Source organism: Pristiophorus japonicus, unplaced genomic scaffold, assembly GCF_044704955.1.
Source record: "Pristiophorus japonicus isolate sPriJap1 unplaced genomic scaffold, sPriJap1.hap1 HAP1_SCAFFOLD_384, whole genome shotgun sequence".
Taxonomy (NCBI): Eukaryota; Metazoa; Chordata; class Chondrichthyes; family Pristiophoridae; genus Pristiophorus; species Pristiophorus japonicus.
Window position 1 is genome coordinate 446,740 of NW_027253696.1, and position 23,261 is coordinate 470,000.

The 23,261-nt window shown below is 52.6% G+C and overlaps 1 protein-coding gene across 2 annotated transcripts in view; it reads left to right on the plus strand.

Annotated features, from left to right (window-relative positions):
- Positions 1-12,913: 12,913 nt before the first annotated feature.
- Positions 12,914-23,261, plus strand: part of LOC139250515 (hyaluronidase-4-like) — a 118,000-nt gene continuing 107,652 nt past the window's right edge. The window contains exon 1 of one of the 2 annotated variants that reach the window (XM_070872889.1): positions 12,914-13,137. The gene's annotated coding sequence lies outside the window, so the exon portion shown is untranslated. Of the gene's footprint in view, positions 13,138-13,358; positions 13,912-23,261 lie in introns of those variants that run through there. The other variant, XM_070872888.1, reaches the window with a different exon arrangement.

The window sequence follows — 23,261 nt, forward strand, 5'->3', positions numbered from 1 at the left end:
TGGTTTACAGAGTCAAAGGCCTTTGTTAGGTCAAAGAAGGCCATGTACAAGGGTTGGTGCTGTTCCCTGCATTTCTCTTGAATTTGACTCATGGTGAAGATCATGTCCATTGTGCCCCTTAGTGGATGGAATCCACATTGCAACTCTGGGAGGAGCTCTTCAGCCACTGGGAGAAGGCGATTGAGGAGGATTCTTGCGATGATTTTCCCTGCGACAAACAGCAGGGAAACTCTTCTGCAATTACCGCAATTGGACTTGTCACCTTTCTTGAAGATGGTCACGATTATGGCGTTTCTGAGATCTCCTGGAATGCTGCCTTCCTTCCAGATAAGAGAGATGAGCTCATGTATTCGCACTGATAGTGCTTCTCCACCATACTTTAGTGTTTCAGCGGGGATTCCATCTACTTCTGAGGCCTTGTTATTCTTCAGTTTCAGATGTCCTTTTCAACCTCTTGCCGGGCTGGAATTGTGCCGAGGTGGTGATGGGTGGCGTGCTGTGGGATGGAGTCGAGAACACTCGTGTCAAAGACAAAGTCTTGGTTGAGAAGATCCTCGAAGTGCTCCTTCCAGCGGGCACTGACTGCCTTTCTGTCCTTGATAAGCTGTTCTTGGTCCTCAGTGGTGTAGGACCTTGGGTGCTTGGGCCATAGGTGGTCATGACTGCACTAAAGAATCCACCCATGTCGTGATTGTCGGTAAGCTGCTGGATCTCCTGCGCTTTCTCCACCCACCATCTGTTCTTTAGGTCCCGAGTTTTTTGCTGGACCTCGGCCTTCAATTGCCTGTAGATCTGTTTTCTTTCACTCGAGTTGCGGTGTTGTTTCCAATTCAAAAATGCCTTGAATTTGCAGTTTATTAGCTCCTGGATATCTAGGTCGTTCCCATTGAACCAGTCTTGATGTTTTCTGGTAGAGTAACCAAGATTCTCTTCACAGGTACAAATTATGGTGGACTCGGCACCCTTTTATCTACCCTGCTAATTACATCCTCAAAAAACTCTTACAAAATTATCAAACACGATTTCCCTTTCATAAATCCTAAATGACTTTACCTAATCATATTGTGTGTGTACGAGTGTTTGATTATGAGTGTTTGTTGGTAACGGTGAATGTGTTTATGTGAGTGCGTGTAAGGGTGTTTGAATATTAATATGTGTGTGTGTGAGGGTGTGTGAATGCGCGTGTGTGTGTAAGGGTGTGTGTGTGGGTGTGTGTGAGGATAAGGGTTGAGTAAGGGTGTGAGTGAGGGTGTGAGTGAGTGAGTGTGTGTAAGGGTGTGAGGGTGTGTGAGGGTTTTTTTTCATGCCAGACACGAGACTCCCAAAGCAAGTGGTCTACTCGGAACGCCTCCACGGCAAACAAACCAAAGGAGGGCAGCAGAAACGTTACAAGGACACCCTCAAAGCCTCCTTGATAAAGTGCAACATCCCCACCGACACCTGGGAATCCCTGGCCAAAGACCGCCCTAAGTGGAGGAAGAGCATCCGGGAGGGTGCTGGGCACATCGAGTCTTGTCGTTGAGAGCATGCGGAAATTAAGCGCAGGCAGTGGAAGGAGCATGCGGCAAACCAGTCCCACCCACCCTTTCCTTCAACCACTGTCTGTCCCACCTATGACACAGACTGCAATTCCCGTATTGGACTGTACAGTCACCTGAGGACTCACTTTTAGAGTGGCAGCAATCCTCCTGGATTTCAAGGGTCTGCCAATGATGATGGTGAGTGTGAGAGTGTGAGTGTGAGGGTGTGAGTGTGAGCGTGGTTGTGTGAGGGTGTGAGTGTGTGTGTGAGTGTGTGTGTGAGGGTATGTGTGTGTGAGGGTGTGAAGGTGAGGGTGTGTGTGAGGGTGTGTGTGTGAAGGTCAGTGTGTGTAAGTGTGAATGTGAGTGTGTGTGTGTGTGTGTGTGTGAAAGTGTGTGTGTGAGTGTGTGAGTATGAGCATATGTGTGTGTGAGTGTGTGTGTGTGAAGGTGAGTGTGTGGGTGTGAGTGTGTGAGAGTGTGTGGGTGTGTGAGTCTGTGACTTTGTGAGTGGGTGTGTGAGGGTGTGGGTGTGTGTGTGTTTGTGTGTGTATGTGAGGGTGTGTGGGTGTGTGAGTGTGAGATGTTGAGAGTGTTGGTGTGTGGGTGTGTGGATGGGTATGTCAGAGGTTGAGAGTGTGGGCGTGAGGGTGTGCGTGTGTGTGTGTGTGTGTATGTGAGGGTGTGTGGGTTTGTGAGAGGTTGAGAGTGTTGGTGTGTGGGTGTGTGGACGGGTGTGTGAGAGGTTGAGAGTGTGGGTGTGTGGGTGTGGGTGTGTGTGTGTATGTGAGGGTGTGTGGGTATGTGAGTGTGTGAGAGGTTGAGAGTGTTGATGTGTGGGTGTGTGGATGGGTGTGTGAGAGGTTGAGAGTGTGGGTGTGTGGATGTGTGAGTGCGTGAGTGTGCGTGCGGGTGTGGGCGTGAGTGTGAGTGTGGACCATATAGAGTAGACCCCTCAAATCGCTGGAGAAATACCACCAACGATGTCTCCGCAAGATCCTGTAAATCCTCTGGGAGGACAGACGCACCAACGTTAGTGTCCTCGATCAGGCCAACATCCCCAGCATTGCAGCACTGACCACACTTGATCAGCTCCGTTGGGCAGGCCACATTGTTCGCATGCCTGACACGAGACTCCCAAAGCAAGCGCTCTATGCGGAACTCCTTCACGGCAAACAAGCCAAAAGATGGCTCCGGAAACGTTACAAGGGCAACCTCAAAGCCTCCCTGATAAAGTGCAACATCCCTACTAACACCTGGGAGTCCCTGGCTAAAGATAGCCCCAAGTGGAGGAAGAGCATCCAGGAGAGCGCTGAGCACCTCGAGTCTTGTCGTCGAGAGCATGCAGAAATCAAGCGCAGGCAGCGGAAAGAGCATGCGGCAAACCTGTCCCACCCACCCCTTCCCTCGACGACTGTTTGTGCCACCTGTGACAGAGATTGTGGTTCTTGTATTGGGCTGTACAGCCACCTAAGTACTCATGCTAAGAGTGGACGCAAGTCTTCCTCGATTCCGAGGGACTGTCTATGATGTGAGGGTGTGAGGGTGTGTGTGAGGATAAGGGTGTGAGGGTGTGAATGTGAGTGTGTGTGAGGTTGTGGGTATGAGTGTGTGTGTGAGTGTGTGGGTTGAGAGCGTGTGCGTGAGTGTGTGTGTGTGAGGATGTTGGTAAAAGTGTGAGTGTGTATGTGTGAAGGTGTGAGTGTGAGTGTGTGTGTGAGGGTGTGGGTATGAGTGAGTGTGTTTGAGGGTGTGGGTATGAGTGTGTGAGTGTGTGTGTGTGTGGCATGAGTGCGTCAGTGTGAATGTGTGGGTATGAGTGTGTGGGTATGAGTGTGTGTGTGTCAGTGTGAGTGTGTCAGTTTGAGTGTGGGTGTGGGTATGAGTATGTGTGTGTCAGTGTGTGTGTGAGGATGTGGATATGAGTGTGTGTGTGAGGATGTGGGCATGAGTGTAAGTGTGAGTGTGTGTGAGGGTGTATTTATGTGAGTGCGTGTAAGGGTGTTTGAATATTAATATGTGTGTGTGTGAGGGTCTGTGAGTGCGTGTTTGTGTGTAAGGGTGTGAGTGAGGATAAGGGTATGAGTGAGTGTGTGTGAGGGTGTGTGTGAGGGTGTGTGTAAGGGTGTGAGGGTGTGTGAGGGTTTTTTTTCATGCCAGACATGAGACTCCCAAAGCAAGTGGTCTACTCGGAACGCCTCCACGGCAAACAAACCAAAGGAGGGCAGCAGAAACCTTACAAGGACACCCTCAAAGCCTCCCTGATAAAGTGCAACATCCCCACTGACACCTGGGAATCCCTGGCCAAAGACCGCCCTAAGTGGAGGAAGAGCATCCGGGAGGGCGCTGGGCACCTCGAGTCTCGTCGTCGAGAGCATGCAGAAATCAAGCACAGGCAGCGAAAGGAGCGTGCGGCAATCCAGTCCCACCCACCCTTCCCTTCAACCACTGTCTGTCCCACCTGTGACAGAGTCTGTAATTCCCGTCTTGGACTGTACAGTCACCTGAGAACTCACTTTTAGAGTGGCAGCAAGTCCTTCTGGATTTCAAGGGTCTGCTTATGATGATGGTGAGTGTGAGAGTGTGAGTTTGAGGGTGTGAGTGTGAGCGTGGGTGTGTGTGACGGTGTGAGTGTGTGTGTGAGTGTGTGTGTGAGGGTGTATGTGTGTGAGGGTGTGTGGATGGGTGTGTGAGAGGTTGAGAGTGTGGGTGTGGGTGTGTGAGGGTGTGGGTGTGTGTGTGTATGTGAGGGTGTGTGGGTATGTGAGTGTGTGAGAGGTTGAGAGTGTTGATGTGTGGGTGTGTGGATGGGTGTGTGAGAGGTTGAGAAGGTGAAGGTGAGTGTGTGTGAGTGTGAGTGTGTGTGTGTGTGAGGGTGTGTGTGTGAATGTGTGAGTATGAGCATATGTGTGTGTGAGTGTGTGTGTGTGTGAAGATGAGTGTGTGGGTGTGAGTGTGTGAGAGTGTGTGGGTGTGTGAGTCTGTGACTTTGTGAGTGGGTGTGTGAGGGTGTGGGTGTGTGTGTGTGTGTGGGCGTGAGTGTGAGTGTGGACCATATAGAGTAGACCCCTCAAATCGCTGGAGAAATACCACCAACGATGTCTCCGCAAGATCCTGTAAATCCTCTGGGAGGACAGACGCACCAATGTTAGTGTCCTCGATCAGGCCAACATCCCCAGTATTGAAGCACTGACCTCACTTGATCATCTCCGTTGGGCAGGCCACATTGTTCGCATGCCAGACACGAGACTCCCAAAGCAAGCACTCTATGCGGAACTCTTTCACGGCAAACAAAGGCAGCGGAAACGTTACAAGGGCACCCTCAAAGCCTCCCTGATAAAGTGCAACATCCCCACTGACACCTGGGAGTCCCTGGCCAAAGATCGTCCCAAGTGGAGGAAGAGCATCCGGAAGGGCGCTGAGCACCTCGAGTCTTGTCGTCGAGAGCATGCAGAAATCAAGCGCAGGCAACGGAAAGAGCGTGCGGCAAACCTGTCCCACCCACCCTTCCCTCGACGACTGTTTGTGCCACCTGTGACAGAGATTGTGGTTCTCGTATTGGGCTGTACAGCCACCTAAGAACTCATGCTAAGAGTGGATTCCGAGGGACTGTCTATGATGTAAGGATGTGAGAGTGTGTGTGAGGATAAGGGTGTGAGGGTGTGAATGTGAGGGGAGTGTGTGTGTGAGGGTGTGTGTTTCTGTGAGAATAACGGTGTATGTGTGTGTGAGGTTGTGGGTGTGAGTGTGTGTGTGAGGTTGTGGGTATGAGTGTGTGTGTGAGTGTGTGGGTTGAGAGTGTGTGTGTGAGTGTGAGTATGTGGGTGAAAGTGTGAGTGTGTGTGTGTGATGGTGTGGGTATGTGTGTGTGAGTGTGAGTGTGAGGGTGTGGGCATGAGTGTGTCAGTGTGAATGTGTGGGTATGAGTGTGTGGGTATGAGTGTGTGTGTGTCAGTGTGAGTGTGTCAGTTTGAGTGTGAGTGTGGGTATGAGTATGTATGTGTCAGTGTGTGTGTGAGGATGTGGATATGATTGTGTGTGTGAGGATGTGGATATGATTGTGTGTGTGAGGATGTGGATATGATTGTGTGTGTGAGGATGTGGATATGATTGTGTGTGTGAGGATGTGGATATGATTGTGTGTGTGAGGATGTGGATATGATTGTGTGTGTGAGGATGTGGGCATGAGTGTAAGTGTGAGTGTATGTTTATGTGAGTGCGTGTAAGGGTGTTTGAATATTAATATGTGTGTGTGTGAGGGTGTGTGAGTGCGTGTGTGTGTGTAAGGGTGTGTGTGCGGGTGTGTGTGAGGATAAGGGTGTGAGTGAAGGTATGAGTGAGTGAGTGTGTGTGAGGGTGTGTGAGGGTTTTTTTTCATGCAAGACACGAGACTCCCAAAGCAAGTGGTCTACTCGGAACGCCTCCACGGCAAACAAACCAAAGGAGGGCAGCAGAAACGTTACAAGGACACCCTCAAAGCCTCCCTGATAAAGTGCAACATCCCCACCGACACCTGGGAATCCCTGGCCAAAGACCGCCCTAAGTGGAGGAAGAGCATCCGGGAGGGCGCTGGGCACCTCGAGTCTCGTCGTCGAGAGCATGCAGAAATCAAGCGCAGGCAGCGGAAGGAGCGTGCGGCAAACCAGTCCCACCCACCCTTTCCTTCAACCACTGTCTGTCCCACCCGTGACAGACTGTAATTCCCGTACATTCACCTGAGAACTCACTTTTAGAATGGCAGCAAGTCCTTCTGGAGTGCAAGGGACCGCCTATGATGATGGTGAGTGTGAGGGTGTGAGTGTGAGGTTGTGAGTGTGAGCGTGGGTGTGTGTGAGGGTGTGAGTGTGTGTGTGAGTGTGTGTGTGTGAAGGTGAGTGTGTGTGTGAGGGTGTGAAGGTGAAGATGTGTGTGAGGGTGTGTGTGTGAAGGTGAGTGTGTGTAAGTGTGTGTGTGAGTGTGTGAGTATGAGCATATGTGTGTGTGAGTGTGTGTGTGTGTAAAGGTGAGTGTGTGGGTGTGAGTGTGTGAGAGGTTGAGAGTGTTGGTGTGTGGGTGTGTGGATGGGTGTGTCAGAGGTTGAGAGTGTGGGTGTGTGGGTGTGTGTGTGTGTGTGTGTGTGTGTGTGCATGTGAGGGTGTGTGGGTGTGAGAGGTTGAGAGTGTTGGTGTGTGGGTGTGTGGATGGGTGTGTTAGAGGTTGAGAGTGTGGGTGTGTGGGTGTGTGAGGGTGTGTGTGTATGTGTGTGTGTGTGAGGGTGTGTAGGTATGTGAATGTGTGAGAGGTTGAGAGTGTTGGTGCGTGGGTGTGTGGATGGGTGTGTGAGAGGTTGAGAGTGTGGGTGTGTGGGTGTGGGTGTGTGGATGGGTGTGTGAGAGGTTGAGAGTGTGGATGTGTGGATGTGTGAGTGCGTGAGCGTGCGTGCGGATGTGAGTGTGAGTGTGGACCATATAGAGTAGACCCCTCAAATCGCTGGAGATATACCACCAATGATGTCTCCACAAGATCCTGTAAATCCTCTGGGAGGACAGATGCACCAAAGTTAGTGTCCTCGATCAGGCCAACATCCCCAGCATTGCAGCACTGACCACACTTGATCAGTTCCATTGGGCAGGCCACATTGTTCGCATGCCAGACACGAGACTCCCAAAGCAAGCGCTCTATGCGGATCTCCTTCACGGCAAACAAGCCAAAGGAGGGCAGCGGAAACGTTACAAGGGCACCCTCAAAGCCTCCCTGATAAAGTGCAACGTTCCCACTGTCACCTGGGAGTCCCTGGCCAAAGATCGCCTTAAGTGGAGGAAGAGCATCCGGGAGGGCGCTGAGCACCTCGAGTCTTGTCGTCGAGAGCATGCAGAAATCAAGCGCAGGCAGCGGAAGGAGTGTGCGGCAAACCTGTCCCACCCACCCCTTCCCTCGACGACTGTTTGTCCCACCTGTGACAGAGATTGTGGTTCTCGTATTGGGCTGTACAGCCACCTAAGAACTCATGCTAAGAGTGGACGCAAGTCTGCCTCGATTTTGAGGGACTGCCTATGATGTGAGGGTGTGAGGGTGTGAATGTGAGGGTGAGTATGTGTGTGAGGGTGTGTGTTTGTGTGAGAATAACGGTGTATGTGTGTGTGAGGTTGTGGGTATGAGTGGGTGTGAGTGTGTGTGTGAGGGTGTGGGTATGAAAGTGTGTGTGTGAGTGTGTGTGAGGTTGTGGGTATGAGTGTGTGTGTGGGTTGAGAGTGTGTGTGTGGGTTGAGAGTGTGTGTGTGGGTGTGTGTGTGTGAGGATGTGGGTGAAAGTGTGAGTGTGTGTGTGTGAAGGTGTGGGTGTGTGAGTGTGTGTGTGAGGGTGTGGGTATGAGTGAGTGTGTTTGAGGATGTCGATATGAGTGTGTGAGAGTGTGTGTGAGGGTGTGGGCATGAGTGCGTCAGTGTGAATGTGTGGGTATGAGTGTGTGGGTATGCGTGTGTGTGTGTCTGTGTGAGTGTGTCAGTTTGAGTGTGGGTGTGGGTATGAGTATGTGTGTGTCAGTGTGTGTGTGAGGGTGTGGGTATGAGAGTGCGTGTGTGAGGTTGTGGGTATGAGTGTGTGTGTGAGGTGTGGGCATGAGTGTAAGTGTGAGTGTGTGTGTGAGGGTGTGGGCATGAGTGTGTGAGTGTGGGTGTGTGTGTGAGGGTGTGGGTATGAGTGAGTATGTGTGAGGGTGTGGATATGAGTGTGTGAGTATGAGTGTGTGTGAGGGTGTGGGCATGAATGTGTCAGTGTGAGTGTGTGGGTATGAGTGAGTGTGTGTCGGTGTGAGTGTGAGGGTATGAGTATGAGTGTGTGCGTCAGTGTGAGTGTGAGGGTGTGGGTATGAGTATGTGTGTGTCAGTGTGAGTGTGAGGGTGTGGGTATGAGTGTGTGTGTGTGTGAGTGTGAGGGTGTGGGTATGAGTGTGTGTGTGTGTGTGTGAGAGTGTAAGGGTGTGGGTATGAGTGTGTGTGTGTGTGTGTGTGAGTGTAAGGGTATGGGTATGAGTGTGTGTGTGTGTGTGTGAGTGTAAGGGTGTGGGTATGAGTGTCTGTGTGTCAGTGTGAGGGTGTGGGTATGAGTGTGTGTGTGTCAGTGTGAGGGTGCGGGTATGAGTGTGTGTGTGTGTGTGAGTGTGAGGGTGTGGGTATGAGTGTGTGTGTGGGTATCAGTGTGAGGGTGTGGGTATGAGTGTGTGTGTGTGTGTGTGTGTGTGAGTGTAAGGTGTGGGTATGAGTGTGTGTGTGTGTCAGTGTGAGGGTGTGGGTAAGAGTGTGTGTGTGTCAGTGTGAGGGTGTGGGTATGAGTGTGTGTGTATCAGTGTGCGGGTGTGGGTAAGAGTGTGTGTGTGTTAGTGTGAGGGTGTGGGTATGAGTGTGTGTGTGTGTGAGTGTGAGGGTGTGGGTATGAGTGTGTGTGTATCAGTGTGTGGGTGTGGGTAAGAGTGTGTGTGTATCAGTGTGCGGGTGTGGGTAAGAGTGTGTGTGTGTCAGTGTGAGGGTGTGTGTATGAATGTGTGTGTATCAGTGTGCGGGTGTGGGTAAGAGTGTGTGTGTGTCAGTGTGAGGGTGTGGGTAAGTGTGTGTGTGTATCAGTGTGAGGGTGTGGGTATGAGTGTGTGTGTATCAGTGTGAGTATGTGTGTGAGTCCACCAACCTGCCCCCGCCACACAGCACTGCTCCCCAGTCATCAAATCCACAGCTTGGCTTTGGACAACGAGGACCACTTTCCAAATCTCGGGAGCCTAATATCAGCAAGGGCAGTCATCGATGGTCCAACACCACCTCCCGTATGCCAGCGTAGCCTTCATTCGCCTGAGGAAGAGAGTGTTTGAAAACCAGGATCTCAAATCTGGTACCAAGCTTATGGTCTACAGGGATGTAGTGATACCCGCCCTCTTGTATGACTCAGAGATGTGGACTATATACAGCAGACACCTCAAATCGCTGGAGAAATACCACCAACGATGTCTCCGCAAGATCCTGCAAATCTCCTGGGAGGATAGACGCACCATGTCAGTGTCCTCGCCCAGGCCAACATCCCCAGCATCAAAGCACTGACCACACTTGACCAGCTCTGTTGGGCAGACCACATTGTTCGCATGCCTGACACAAGACTCCCAAAGCAAGCACTCTACACGGAACTCCTACACGGCAAAGAGCCCAAGGTGGGCAAAGGAAACATTTCAAGGACACCCTCAAAGCCTCCTTGATAAAATGCAACATCCCTACCGACACCTGGGAGTCCCTGGCCAAAGACCGCCCTAAATGGAGGAAGAGCATCCGGGAGGGCGCTGAGCACCTCGAGTCTCGTCGACGAGAGCATGCAGAAATCAACCGCAGGCAGCGGAAGGAGCATGCGGCAAACCAGTCCCACCCACCCTTTCCTTCAACGACTGTCTGTCCCACCTGTGACAGGGACTGTAATTCCTGTATTGGACTGTTCAGTCATCTGAGAACTCACTTTTAGAGTGGAAACAAGTCTTCCTCGATTTCGAGGGACTACGTATGGTGATGATGGGTGTGTGTGAGAGAGTGTGAAGGTGAGTGTGTGTGTCTGTGTGAGTGTGTGAAGGTGAGTGTGTGTGTGTCTGTGTATGAGTGTGTGAAGGTGAGTGTGTGTGTAAGGGTGTGACTCACTGACTGCCTTACTCCAATGCGTGGATTTGATCCTGCAAAATGCATCACTGTATCCACAATGCCCAATCTCCCTCCCAGCTTCTCCCCCACTTGCCTCCATGTGTCTCTGACAGAACTCTGTGGCACGGGGCACCACAGGTGTCCAGTCCTGCACTCGCCTGCTACCCACACACATTCACAATTGGAGAATGTCCCCGCTCAGAAAGAGGCCATTCGGCCGGCGAGAAGCGCCTGGCCAATAATTGACGGCTTTTTGTGACCAGTGATGATGTGTGACGCAGACCCGGCAGGGATCACCATCCAGTAACCAGAGCCTGGATAATCTCGACCTCCAGAAGGCAGTGACACAGTCACTTCAAAGGCCGTTCCGCCGAGACCAGCCCAAGGCTGCAGAGACGGGGTTTGACCCTGGGACCTGGTGCCGAGCGATGGATGGGGTGATCAGCCACCGAGCCGCCGCTGCTGTTCAGAGGATGCATGTGCACTGGGCCACTTTTATATCGTGTCTTTGTTCTCCTAGACTCGCTGCTCATTCTGTACAATCACTCTGACAAATGTGGCAGCTCACATTTCTCTCATTCATGAGCAAAACAACAGGGCGGCGGCGCAGATGGCTGGAGAGCTGTCAGCAGACGGGCCCAAGGCAGTGAGCAGCTGGAGAGAGGGGCAGGTGGACTGAGGAGGGGCTGCACTGACTGAAGGCTGCACTGACTGAGGGCTGTGACACTGACTGAGGGTTGTGACACTGAGGGTTGTGACACTGACTGAGGGCTGTGACACTGACTGAGGGTTGTGACACTGGAGGCTGCACTGACTGAGGGCTGCACTGACTGAGGGTTGTGACACTGACTGAGGGCTGTGACACTGACTGAGGGTTGTGACACTGACTGAGGGCTGTGACACTGACTGAGGGCTGTGACACTGAGGGCTGTGACACTGACTGAGGGCTGTGACACTGACTGAGGGTTGTGACACTGAGGGCTGTGACACTGACTGAGGGTTGTGACACTGACTGAGGGCTGTGACACTGACTGAGGGTTGTGACACTGAGGGCTGTGACACTGACTGAGGGCTGTGACACTGACTGAGGGTTGTGACACTGAGGGCTGTGACACTGACTGAGGGCTGCACTGACTGAGGGTTGTGACACTGAGGGCTGCACTGACTGAGGGTTGTGACACTGACTGAGGGCTGCACTGACTGAGGGTTGTGACACTGACTGAGGGCTGCATTGACTGAGGGTTGTGACACTGAGGGCTGCGCTGACTGAGGGCTGTGACACTGACTGAGGGTTGTGACGCTGAGAGCTCGGGGCAGCCCAAGGGATGTCTGAAACTGGGGCGGACAGAGCCCCGGCCTCAGCATTGCCCCCAACGTTCTCAAAGTGTTGGCAAATCAAAGTTATTCTCACTGACTGTAAATAATTGTCCAGCTGCCTCAACACACATCACGCAGTCGCTCCATCTGTAGCTGGAGGCTTCGCTGTCTGTAACCTGACACCTTTGATTTGGGTGTTCCGAGCCTGCTTGTTCTTGTCTCCTCTGATCACCTGCTCTCCACACACAACTCAAGCTCTCTCGGCTCACTGTCCATTCCCTGTCCCGCTCAATCGACAGTGCGCACTCTTTCCTCGGAGTCAGCAAGATCCCACGGCCATTATTTAGAAGAGCAGGGGAGTTCTCCCCAGTGTCCTGGGACAATATTTATTCTTCAACCAACATCACTAACACAGATTATCTGATCAATGTTACATTGCTGTTTGTGGGATTTTGTGCGCAAATTGGCCGCTGCGTACCCCTCGACCGAGGAGTTTGGAGCAGTTAATAAAAGTACAAAAGGGAATCCGACTCTGAGTGCCTGGGCTTAAGCGGCAGTGTAACCAGGGACACCGATGCTCATAGACTCAAATTTCAAATCTATTTAAGTACATAGTGACTTTATTTTTGAGACATATTAATGCAAATAAGTGGGTGTGACTGTCAGCTGATCGTTCTGGGGTGAGTTATTAAAAGGACCCAGGGTGGGGTGTGGATCAGGCATGTTCCGGTTCCTCTTTCCTCCACAGTTTGTTTATAACTATTTGCTCGCAGACTGTCTCCATCCTTGTCCCTGTCTCCTTCCCCCAGCTCTCCCTCATTCCCTAGCTCTCCCCTCCTACCCCCAGCTCTCTCCCTCCATTCCCCAGCTCTCTCCCTCTACCCCGAGCTCTCTCCTCCTACCCCGAGCTCTCCCCCCCCCATTCCCCCAGCTCTCCCCCCCCCATTCCCCCAGCTCTCTCTCCCCATTCCCCCAGCTCTCTCTCCCCATTCCCCCAGCTCTCTCTCCCCATTCCCCCAGCTCTCTCTCCCCATTCCCCCAGCTCTCTCTCCCCATTCCCCCAGCTCTCTCTCCCCATTCCCCCAGCTCTCTCTCCCCATTCCCCCAGCTCTCTCTCCCCATTCCCCCAGCTCTCTCTCCCCATTCCCCCAGCTCTCTCTCCCCATTCCCCCAGCTCTCTCTCCCCCTACCCCCAGCTCTCTCTCCCCCTACCCCCAGCTCTCTCTCCCCCTACCCCCAGCTCTCTCCCCCTATCCTCAGCTCTCTCCCCCATGCCTCCAGCTCTCTCCCCTACCCCAGCTCTCTCCCACTACCCCCAGCTCTCACCTCCACCCTCAGCTCTCTCCCCTACCCCTCTCCCCATTCCCCCAGCTCTCTCTCCCTACCTCCAGCTCTCTCCCCTACCCCTCTCCCCTCTCCCCATTTCCCCAACTCTCTCCCCCTATCCCCAGCTCTCTCCCCCTGCCCCCAGCACTCGCCCCATCCTCTCTCCCCCCGCCCGCCGCCAACTCTTTACCTCTGCTTTCCAACCTGCGCTGACCATCACCCCCAGCCCGCTGCCCATCTTCCTGTCTGCGCCGCTTTTACCATCAGCTGCGACCCCGGGACTCACCGCCGCCTCATTATAATATCAGAATGGAATATACCACTTTCTCAAGGTGTGCTGCGAGTTTATTAACTTTCTCAAAGACCTTTTCCGCGGTGATGGAGGCTGAGTACCGGGAATGTGATGCAAGGAGGGTTGAGGGACGGAGTAGGGGAGCTGGGGGTGGGTGGAGCTGGGGGTGGGCGGCTGCTCCCGGAGGGGTTGGGGGGCGGCTCCACCTGTGTGTGCCTGGGCGGTGGGTGCTGCCTGGGACCGGCTCCTCGGAAGGTTTCACCCGCGGTGGCGGCATGTGGAGGGAGCCAGCCCGGGACCCGGGACGCAGCACAGCTCAGACCCGAACTGCCTAGCCCAGCTCATTCCAGAAACTCAGCCCAGCACTGCCCGACCCAGGGACCCGAGACCCAGCTCAGACCTGCACTGCCCGACCCAGCCTAGGGATCCAGCCCAGTGACACAGCCCAGGGACCCAGCGACCCACCCAGGGATCCAGCGACCCAGCACAGGGACCCAGCGACCCAGCCCAGGGACTCCGTGCCCCAGCACTGCCCAGTGACCCAACATTGTCCAGTGTCCAGCACTGCCCAGTGACCCAGCATTGCCCAGTGACTCAGTGACCCAGCACTGTTCAGTGACCAGCACTGCCCAGTGACCCAGTGACCCAGCATTGCCCAGTGACTCAGTGACCCAGCACTGCCCAGTGACCCAGCATTGCCGAGTGGACGTCTCAGCGCAGCGACCCAGCCAAAGCACAGAGCAAGAACGGAAGCCCGGGACGGGACTGGGGAGCTGGACACAGTGAGCACCTGTAGCGGAGGCTCGGAGAGCAGGTACCGCGCGCCGGGTTACGGGGACACCGGATTACGGGGACACCGGGTTATGGGGATGCCGGGTTATGGGGACGCCGGGTAATGGGGACACCGGATTATTGGGATGCCGGGTTACGGGGACACCGGATTACGGGGACACTGGGTTGTGAGGACACCTGATTATGGGGACACCGGATTATGGGGACGCCGGGTTCCGGGGACACCGGGTTATGGGGTCACCGGGTTACGGGGACACCGGATTATTGGGACACTATTATCTGTAAAGATGTTTCTGCACTTGTTGCGGGGTTTGTTGTTCCCGGGCGCGGAGGAATCCGCCGATTGTCGGGTCGGGAGTTTGTACAAAATCCCCGGGCTCCCGGGGCAGTTTCCATGGAGACGGTTCTGCGCAAACCGGGATCCTGATGGTGGATCCGCTCAGCCCGGGACTGGACCGGACTCCACCGACAGTTCCCCCCCGCGACCCACCCGAACCCTGACGCCGTCTCCCGACCCCCACCTCAACCTGACCCCCCTCACCCTCACCCTGACCCCACCTCACCCTGACACCCCTCCCACCGACCCCACCTCACCCTGACTCCCCTTCACCCGACCTCCTCCTCACCCTAACCCCCCCTCACCTTCACCCTGACCCCCTCCTCCTCCCCTCCCTCCCGACCCCACCTCAGTCTGACACCCCCTCACCCAGACCCCCCTCATCCAGACCCCCCTCCCCTTCACCCCACCTCATTCTGACCCGCCATCACCCTGACACCCTCACCCTGACCCCCCCCTTACCCAAACCACCCCTCCCCCTCACCCTGGGCCCCCCCCCTCACCCTGACCCCCCCCCCCCCTCACCCTGACCCCCCCTACTCTCACCCTGACCCCTCATCCCTCACCCTGACCCACCCGTTACCCTTTCCCCGCTGCCCCCACCTCCCCTCCGCCCCAGAGCACAGACATCCCCAGACACCCCACCGCCCAGTCACACCACCCGGACGCCCCCACCTAGACACCCACCCAGAAGCCCATCCCCGCCCCCGCAGACACCCTCCCAGACACTCCCCCAGATTCCCAGCGCCAATTCAGACATCCCAACACAGACACACCCCACGCAGATATCCATCCAGCACGAGTTAGATAGAGAGTAAAGCTCCCTCTATACTGTCCCATCAAACACTCCCAAGTCCCAAGGCAGGTACAGCATGGGTTAGACATAGAGTAAAGCTCCCTCTACACTGTCCCATCAAACACTCACAGGGAAAGTACAGCAGGGGTTAGCTACACAATAAAGCTCCCTCGACACGGTCCCATCAATCACTCCCACGGCAGGTACAGCACGGGTTAGATACAGAGTAAAGCTCCCTCTACACTGTCCCATCAAACACTCCCAAGTCCCAAGGCAGGTACAGCACGGGTTAGACATAGAGTAAAGCTCCCTCTACATTGTCCCATCATACACTCCCAGGGCAGGTTCAGCATGGGTTAGATACAGAGTAAAGCTCCCTATACACTGTCCCATCAAATACTCCCAGGGCAGGTAATGCATGGGTTAGAAACAGAGTAAAGCTCCCTCGACACTGTACAATCAAACAATCCCAGGGCAGCTACAGCACGGGTTAGATACCGAGTAAAGCTCCCTCTACACTGTCCCATCAATCACTCACAGGGCAGGTACAGCACGGGTTAGCTACAGAATAAAGCACCGTCTATACTGTCCCATCCGACAATCCGAGGGCAAGTACAGCACGGGTTAGATCGAGAGTAAAGCTCCCTCTACACTGTCCCATAAACACTCCCAGGGCAGGTACAGCATGAGTTATATACAGAGTAAATCTCCCTCTCCACTGTCCCATCAAACACTCACAGGACAGGTACAGCATGGGTTAGAGACAGAGTAAAGCTCCCTCTACACTGTCCCATCAACACTCCCAGGGCAGGTACAGCATGGGATAAATACAGAGTAAATCTCCCTCTCCACGGTCCCATCAAACACTCCCAGGGCAAGAGAACATGGGTTAGATAGAGAGTAAAGCTCCCTGTGCACTGTCCAATCAAACACACTCAGGGCAGGTACAGCACGCGTCAGATACAGAGTAAAGCTCCATAAACGCTGTCCCATCAAATACTCCCAGGGCAGGTAATGCATGGGTTAGAAACAGAATAAAGCTCCCTCAACACTGTCCAATCAAACAATCCCAGGGTAGCTACAGCACGGGTTAGATACAGAATAAAGCTCCCTCTACACTGTCACAGCAATCACTCACAGGGCAGGTACAGCACGGGTTAGATACAGTGTAAAGCTCCCTCTACACTGTCCCATGAAACACTCACAGGACAGGTGCAGTACGGGTTAGATACCGAGTAAAGCTCCCTCTACACTGTCCCATCAAACACTCCCAGGACAGTCACAGCACGGGTTAGATACAGAGTAAAGCTCCCTCTACACTGTCCCATCAAACACTCCCAGGGCAGGAACAGCATGGGATAGATACAGAGTAAAGCTCCCTCTACACTGTCCCATGAAACACTCACAGGGAAGGTACAGCACGGGTTAGATACAGAGTAAAGCTCCCGATTCACTGTCGCATCAAACACTCCCTGGAAAGATACAGCACGGGTTAGATACAGAGTAAAGCTCCCTCTACACTGTCCTATCCTACAATCCGAGGGCAAGTACAGCATGGGTTAGAAACAGAGTAAAGCTCCCTCTGCACTGTCGCATGAAACATGAAACACTCCCAGGGCAGGTACAGCATGAGTCAGATACAGAGTAAAGCTCCCTCTTCACTGTCCCATGAAACACTCACAGGGCAATATAGCATGGGTTAGATAGAGAGTAATGCTCCCGCTATATTGTCCCATCAAACATTCCCAGGACAAGTACAGCACAGGTTGGATACAGAGTAAATCTCCCTCTACACTCCCATCAATCACTCGCAGGGCAGGTACAGCATGGGATAAATACAGAGTAAAGCTCCCTCTGCACTGTCCCATCATTCACTCACAGGGCAGGTACAGCATGGGTTAGATACCGAGTAAAGCTCCCTCTACACTGTCCCATGAAGCACTCACAGGACAGGTGCAGTACGGGTTAGATACAAAGTAAAGCTCCCTCTACACTGTCCCATCAAACGCTCCAAATGCAGATACAGCACGGGTTAGAGACAGAGTAAAGCTCCCTATTCACTGACCCAGCAATCTCTCCCAGGGCAGATTCAGCACGGGTTAGATAGAGAGTAAAGATCTCTGTACACTGTCCCATCAAAGACTCCCAGGGCAGGTACAGGACGGGTTAGATACAGAGTAGAGCTCCCTCTACACTGCCCCATCTAACACTCCCAGGGCAGATACAGCACGGTTTCGATACAGAGTAAAGCTCCCTCTACAGAGTCCCATCAAACACTCCCAGGCAGGTACAGCACAGGTGTGATACAGATAAAAGCTCCCTCTCCAATGTCCCATCAAACACTCCCAGGGCAAGATATCACAGGTTAGATAGAGAGTAAAGCTCCCTCTACACTGTCCCATGAATCACTCGCAGGGCAGGTGCAGCACGAGTTAGACAGAGAGTAAAGCTCCCTCTACACTGTCCCATCAAACACTCCCAGGACAGTCACAGCACGGTTTAGATGCAGAGTAAAGCTACCTGTCCATTTTCCCATCAAACACTCGCAGGGCAAGATAGCACAGGGTTAGATAGAGAGTAAAGCTCCCTCTACACTGTCCCATCAAACATTCACTGGGAAGATACAGCATGGGTTAGATGCAGAGTAAAGCTCCCTCTACACTGTATCATCAAACACTCCCAGGACAGTCACAACACGGGTTAGATACAGAGTAAAGCTCCCTCTACACTGTCCCATCAAACATTCACTGGGAAGATACAGCATGGGATAAATACAGAGGAAAGCTCCCTCTCCACTGTCCAATCAAACACTCCCAGGGCAGGTAGAGCATGCGTCAGATACAGAGTAAAGCTCCCTCTACACTGTCCCATCAAACACTCCCAGGACAGTCACAGCACGGGTTTGATACAGAGTACAGCGCCCTCTACACTGTCCCATCAAACACTCCCACGGCAGGTGCATCACGGGTTAGATACAGAGTAAAGCTCCCTATTCACTGACCCAGCAAACGCTCCCAGGGCAGGTTCAGCACGGGTTAGATAGAGAGTAAAGCTCTCTGTACACTGTCCCATCAAAGACTCCCAGGGCAGGTGCAGGATGGGTTAGATACAGAGTAGAGCTCCCTCTACACTGCCCCATCAAACACTCACAGGCAGGTACAGCACGGGTTTGATACAGACGAAAGCTCCCTCTCCAATGTCCCATCAAACACTCCCAGGGCAAGATATCACAGGTTAGATTGAGAGTAAAGCTCCCTGTACACTGTCCCATCAAAGACTCTCAGGACAGGTACAGCACGGATTAGATACAGAGTAAAGCTCCCAGTACACTGTCCCATCAATCACACCCAGGGCAGGTACAGCACGGGTTAGATAAAGAGTAAAGCTCCCTCTACACTGTCCCATGAACCAATCACAGGGAAGGTACAACACGGGTTAGATTCAGCGTAAATCTCCCTCTACATTGTCCCATCAAACACTCACTGGGAAGATACAGCATGGGTTAGATACAGAGTAAAGCTCCCTCTACACTGTCCAATCAAACACTCCCTGGGCAGGTACAGCATAAGATAGATAGAGAGGAAAGCTCCCTGTACACTGTCCCTTCAAACACTCCCAGGGCAGGTTCAGCACGGGTTAGATAGAGAGTAAAGCTCCCTGTACACTGTCCCATCAAAGACTCCCAGGGCATGTACAGGATGGGTTAGATACAGAGTAAAGCTCCCTCTACACTGTCCCATGGAACACTCACAGGGAAGATACAGCACAGGTTAGACACAGAGTAAAGCTCCCTCTTCACTGTCCCATCAATCACACCCAGGGCAGGTACAGCACAAGTCAGATACAGAGTAAAGCTCCCTCTACACTGTCCCATCAATCACTCCCAGGGCAGATACAGCACGGGTTAGATACAGAGTAAAGCTCCCTCTACACTGTCCCATCAACCACTCCCTGGGCAGGTACAGCATAGGATAGATACAGAGTAAAGCTCCCTCTCCACGATCCCATCAAACAGTCCCAGGGCAAGCTAGCACGTGTTAGATAGAGAGTGAAGCTCCCTGAACATTGTCCCATCAAACACTCCCAGGGCAGGTACAGCACGGGTTAGATACAGAGTAATTCTCCCTCTACAATGTCCCATCAAACACTCCCAGGACAGGTACAGCACGCGTTACAGACAGAGTAAAGCTCCCTCGACACTGTCCAATCAAACACTCCCAAGGCAGCTACAGCAGGGTTAGATAAAGAATAAAGCTCCCTCTACACGGTCACATCAATCACTCCCAGGGCAGGTACAGCACGAGTTAGATACAGAGTAAAGCTCCCTCTACACTGTTTCATCAAACACTCCCAGGGCACGTACAGCACGAGTTAGATAGAGAGTAAAGCTCATTCTACACTGTCCCATCCTACAATCCGAGGGCAAGTACAGCATGGGTTAGATACAGAGTAAAGCTCCCTCTGCACTGTCTCATCAAACAATCACAGGGCAAGATAGCTCGGATCAGATAGAGAGTAAAGCTCCCGCTACATTGTCCCATCAAACACTCCCAGGACAGGTACGGCACGGGTTAGAGACAGAGTAAAACTCCATCAACAATGTCCCATCAATCACTCCCATGGCAGGTACAGCATGGGATAAATACAGAGTAAAGCTCCCTCTCCACTGTCCAATCAAACACTCGAAGGGCAAGATAGCACGGGTTAGATAGAGAGTAAAGCTCCCTGTGCACTGTCCAATCAAACACTCCCAGGGCAGGTAGAGCATGCGTCAGATACAGAGTAAAGCTCCATAAACACTGTCCCATCAATCACTCACAGGGCCGGTACAGCACGGGTTCGATACAGAGTAAAGCTCTCTGTACACTGTCCCATCAAAGACTCCCAGGGCAGGTACAGGATGGGTTAGATACAGAGTAAAGCTTCTTATTCACTGTCCCATGAAACACTCACAGGACAGGTGCAGTACGGGTTAGATATAGAGTAAAGCTCCCTCTACACTGTCCCATCAAACACTCCCAGGACAGTCACAGCACGGGTTAGGTACAGAGTAAAGCTCCCTCTCCACAGTCCCATCAAACACTCCCAGGGCAAGGTTGCACGGGTTAGATAAAGAGTAAAGCTCCCTGTACACTGTCCCATCAAAGACTCCCAGGGCAGGTACAACACGGGTTAGATACAGAGTAAAGCTCCCTCTACACTGTCCAATCAAACACTCCCTGGGCAGGTACAGCATAGGATAGATACAGAGTAAAGCTCCCTCTCCACTATCCCATCAAACACTCCCAGGGCAAGTACAGCACGAGTTAGATGCAGAGTAAAGCTCCCTCTGCACTGTCCCATCAAACACTCACAGGGAAGGTACAGCACGGGTTAGATACAGAGTAAAGCTCCTTCCCCACTATCCCATCAAACACTCCCAAGGCAAGATACCACAGGTTATATACAGAGTAAAGCTCCCTGTACACTGTCCCAACAAACACTCCCAGGACAGGTACAGCACGGGTTAGAGACAGAGTAAAACTCCATCTACAATGTCCCATCAATCACTCCCATGGCAGGTACAGCATGGGATAAATACAGAGGAAAGCTCCCTCTCCACTGTCCAATCAAACACTCCCAGGGCAGGTAGAGCATGCGTCAGATACAGAGTAAAGCTCCATAAACACTGTCCCATCAATCACTCACAGGGCAGGTACAGCATGGGTTAGATACAGAGTAAAGCTCCCTCTACACTGTCCCATGAAACACTCACAGGACAGGTGCAGTACGGGTTAGATACAGAATAAAGCTCCCTCTACACTGTCCCATCAAAGACTCCCAGGGGCAGCTGCAGGATGGGTTAGATACAGAGTAGAGCTCCCTCTACACTGCCCCATCTAACACTCTCAGGGCAGGTACAGCACGGGTTAGATACCGAGTAAAGCTCCCTCTACACAGTCCCATCAAACACTCCCAGGGCAGATACAGCACGGGTTAGATACAGAGTAAAGCTCCCTCTACACTGCCCCATCAAACACTCACAGGCAGGTACAGCACGGGTTTGATACAGACGAAAGCTCCCTCTCCAATGTCCCATCAAACACTCCCAGGGCAAGATATCACAGGTTAGATTGAGAGTAAAGCTCCCTGTACACTGTCCCATCAAAGACTCTCAGGACAGGTACAGCACGGATTAGATACAGAGTAAAGCTCCCACTCCACTGTCCCATCAATCACACCCAGGGCAGGTACAGCACGGGTTAGATAAAGAGTAAAGCTCCCTCTACACTGTCCCATCAAAGACTCCCAGGGCAGGTACAGCACGAGTCAGATACAGAGTAAAGCTCCCTCTACACTGTCCCATCAATCACTCCCAGGGCAGGTACAGCACGGTTAGATACAGAGTAAAGCTCCCTCTACACTGTCCAATGAAACACTCACAGGGCAGGCACAGCACGGGTTAGATACAGAGTAAAGCTCCCTCTACACTGTCCCATCAACCACTCCCTGGGCAGGTACAGCATAGGATAGATACAGAGTAAAGCTCCCTCTCCACGATCCCATCAAACAGTCCCAGGGCAAGCTAGCACGTGTTAGATAGAGAGTGAAGCTCCCTGAACATTGTCCCATCAAACACTCCCAGGGCAGGTACAGCACGGGTTAGATACAGAGTAATTCTCCCTCTACAATGTCCCATCAAACACTCCCAGGACAGGTACAGCACGCGTTACAGACAGAGTAAATGTCCATGAACACTGTCCCATCAATCACTCCCAGGGCAGGTACAGCATGGAATAGATACAAAGTAAAGCTAACTCTCCACTGTTCCATCAAGCACTCCCAGGATAGGTAAGGCATGGGTTAGAAACAGAGTAAAGCTCCCTCGACACTGTCCAATCAAACACTCCCAAGGCAGCTACAGCAGGGTTAGATAAAGAATAAAGCTCCCTCTACACGGTCACATCAATCACTCCCAGGGCAGGTACAGCACGAGTTAGATACAGAGTAGCGCTCCCTCTTCACTGTCCCATCAAACGCTCCCAGGACAGGTACAGCACGGGTTAGAGACAGAGTAAAGCTCCCTCTGCACTGTCCGATCAATCACTCACAGGGCAGGTACAGCATGGGTTAGGTACAGAGTAAAGCTCCCTCCAAGCTGTTCAAACAAACACTCTCAGGGCACGTGCAGCACGGGTTAGATACAGGGTAAAGCTCCCTTACACTGTCCCATCAAACACTCGCAGGGCAGGTTCAGCACGGGTTAGATAGAGAGTAAAGCTCCCTTACACTGTCCCATCAAAGACTCCCAGGGCAGGTACAGGATGGGTTAGATACAGAGTAGAGCTCCCTCTGCACTGCCCCATCTAACACTCCCAGGGCAGGTACAGCACGGGTTAAATGTAAAGTGAAGCTCCCTCTTCACTGTCCCATCAATCACACCCAGGGCAGGTACAGCACGAGTCAGTTACAGAGTAAAGCTCCCTCTACACTGTCCCATCAATCACTCCCAGGGCAGGTACAGCACGGATTAGATACAGAGTAAAGCTCCCTCTACACTGTCCCATGAAACACTCACACAGAAGGTACAACACGGGTTAGATACAGCGTAAATCTCCCTCTACATTGTCCCATCAAACACTCATTAGGAAGACACAGCACGGGTTAGATACAGAGTAAAGCTTCCTCTACACTGTCCAATCAAACACTCACAAGGCAGGTACAGCACGGGCTAGATACAGAGTAAAGCTCCTTCTACACTGTCCCATCAACCACTCCCTGGGCAGGTACAGCATAGGATAGATACAGAGTAAAGCTCCCTCTCCACGATCCCATCAAACAGTCCCAGGACAGGTACAGCACGAGTTACAGACAGAGTAAATATCCATGAACACTGTCCCATCAATCACTCACAGGGCAGGTACAGCATGGGATAGATACAGAGTAAAGCTACCTCTCCACTCTTCATTCAAGCATTCCCAGGACAGGTAAAGCATGGGTTAGAAACAGAGTAAAGCTCCCTCGACACTGTCCAATCAAACACTCCCAAGGCAGCTACAGCATGGGTTAGATACAGAATAAAGCTCCCTCTACACGGTCACATCAATCACTCCCAGGGCAGGTACAGCACGAGTTAGATACAGAGTAAAGCTCCCTCGACACTGTCCAATCAAACACTCCCAAGGCAGCTACAGCATGGGTTAGATACAGAATAAAGCTCCCTCTACACAGTCACATCAATCACTCCCAGGGCAGGTAC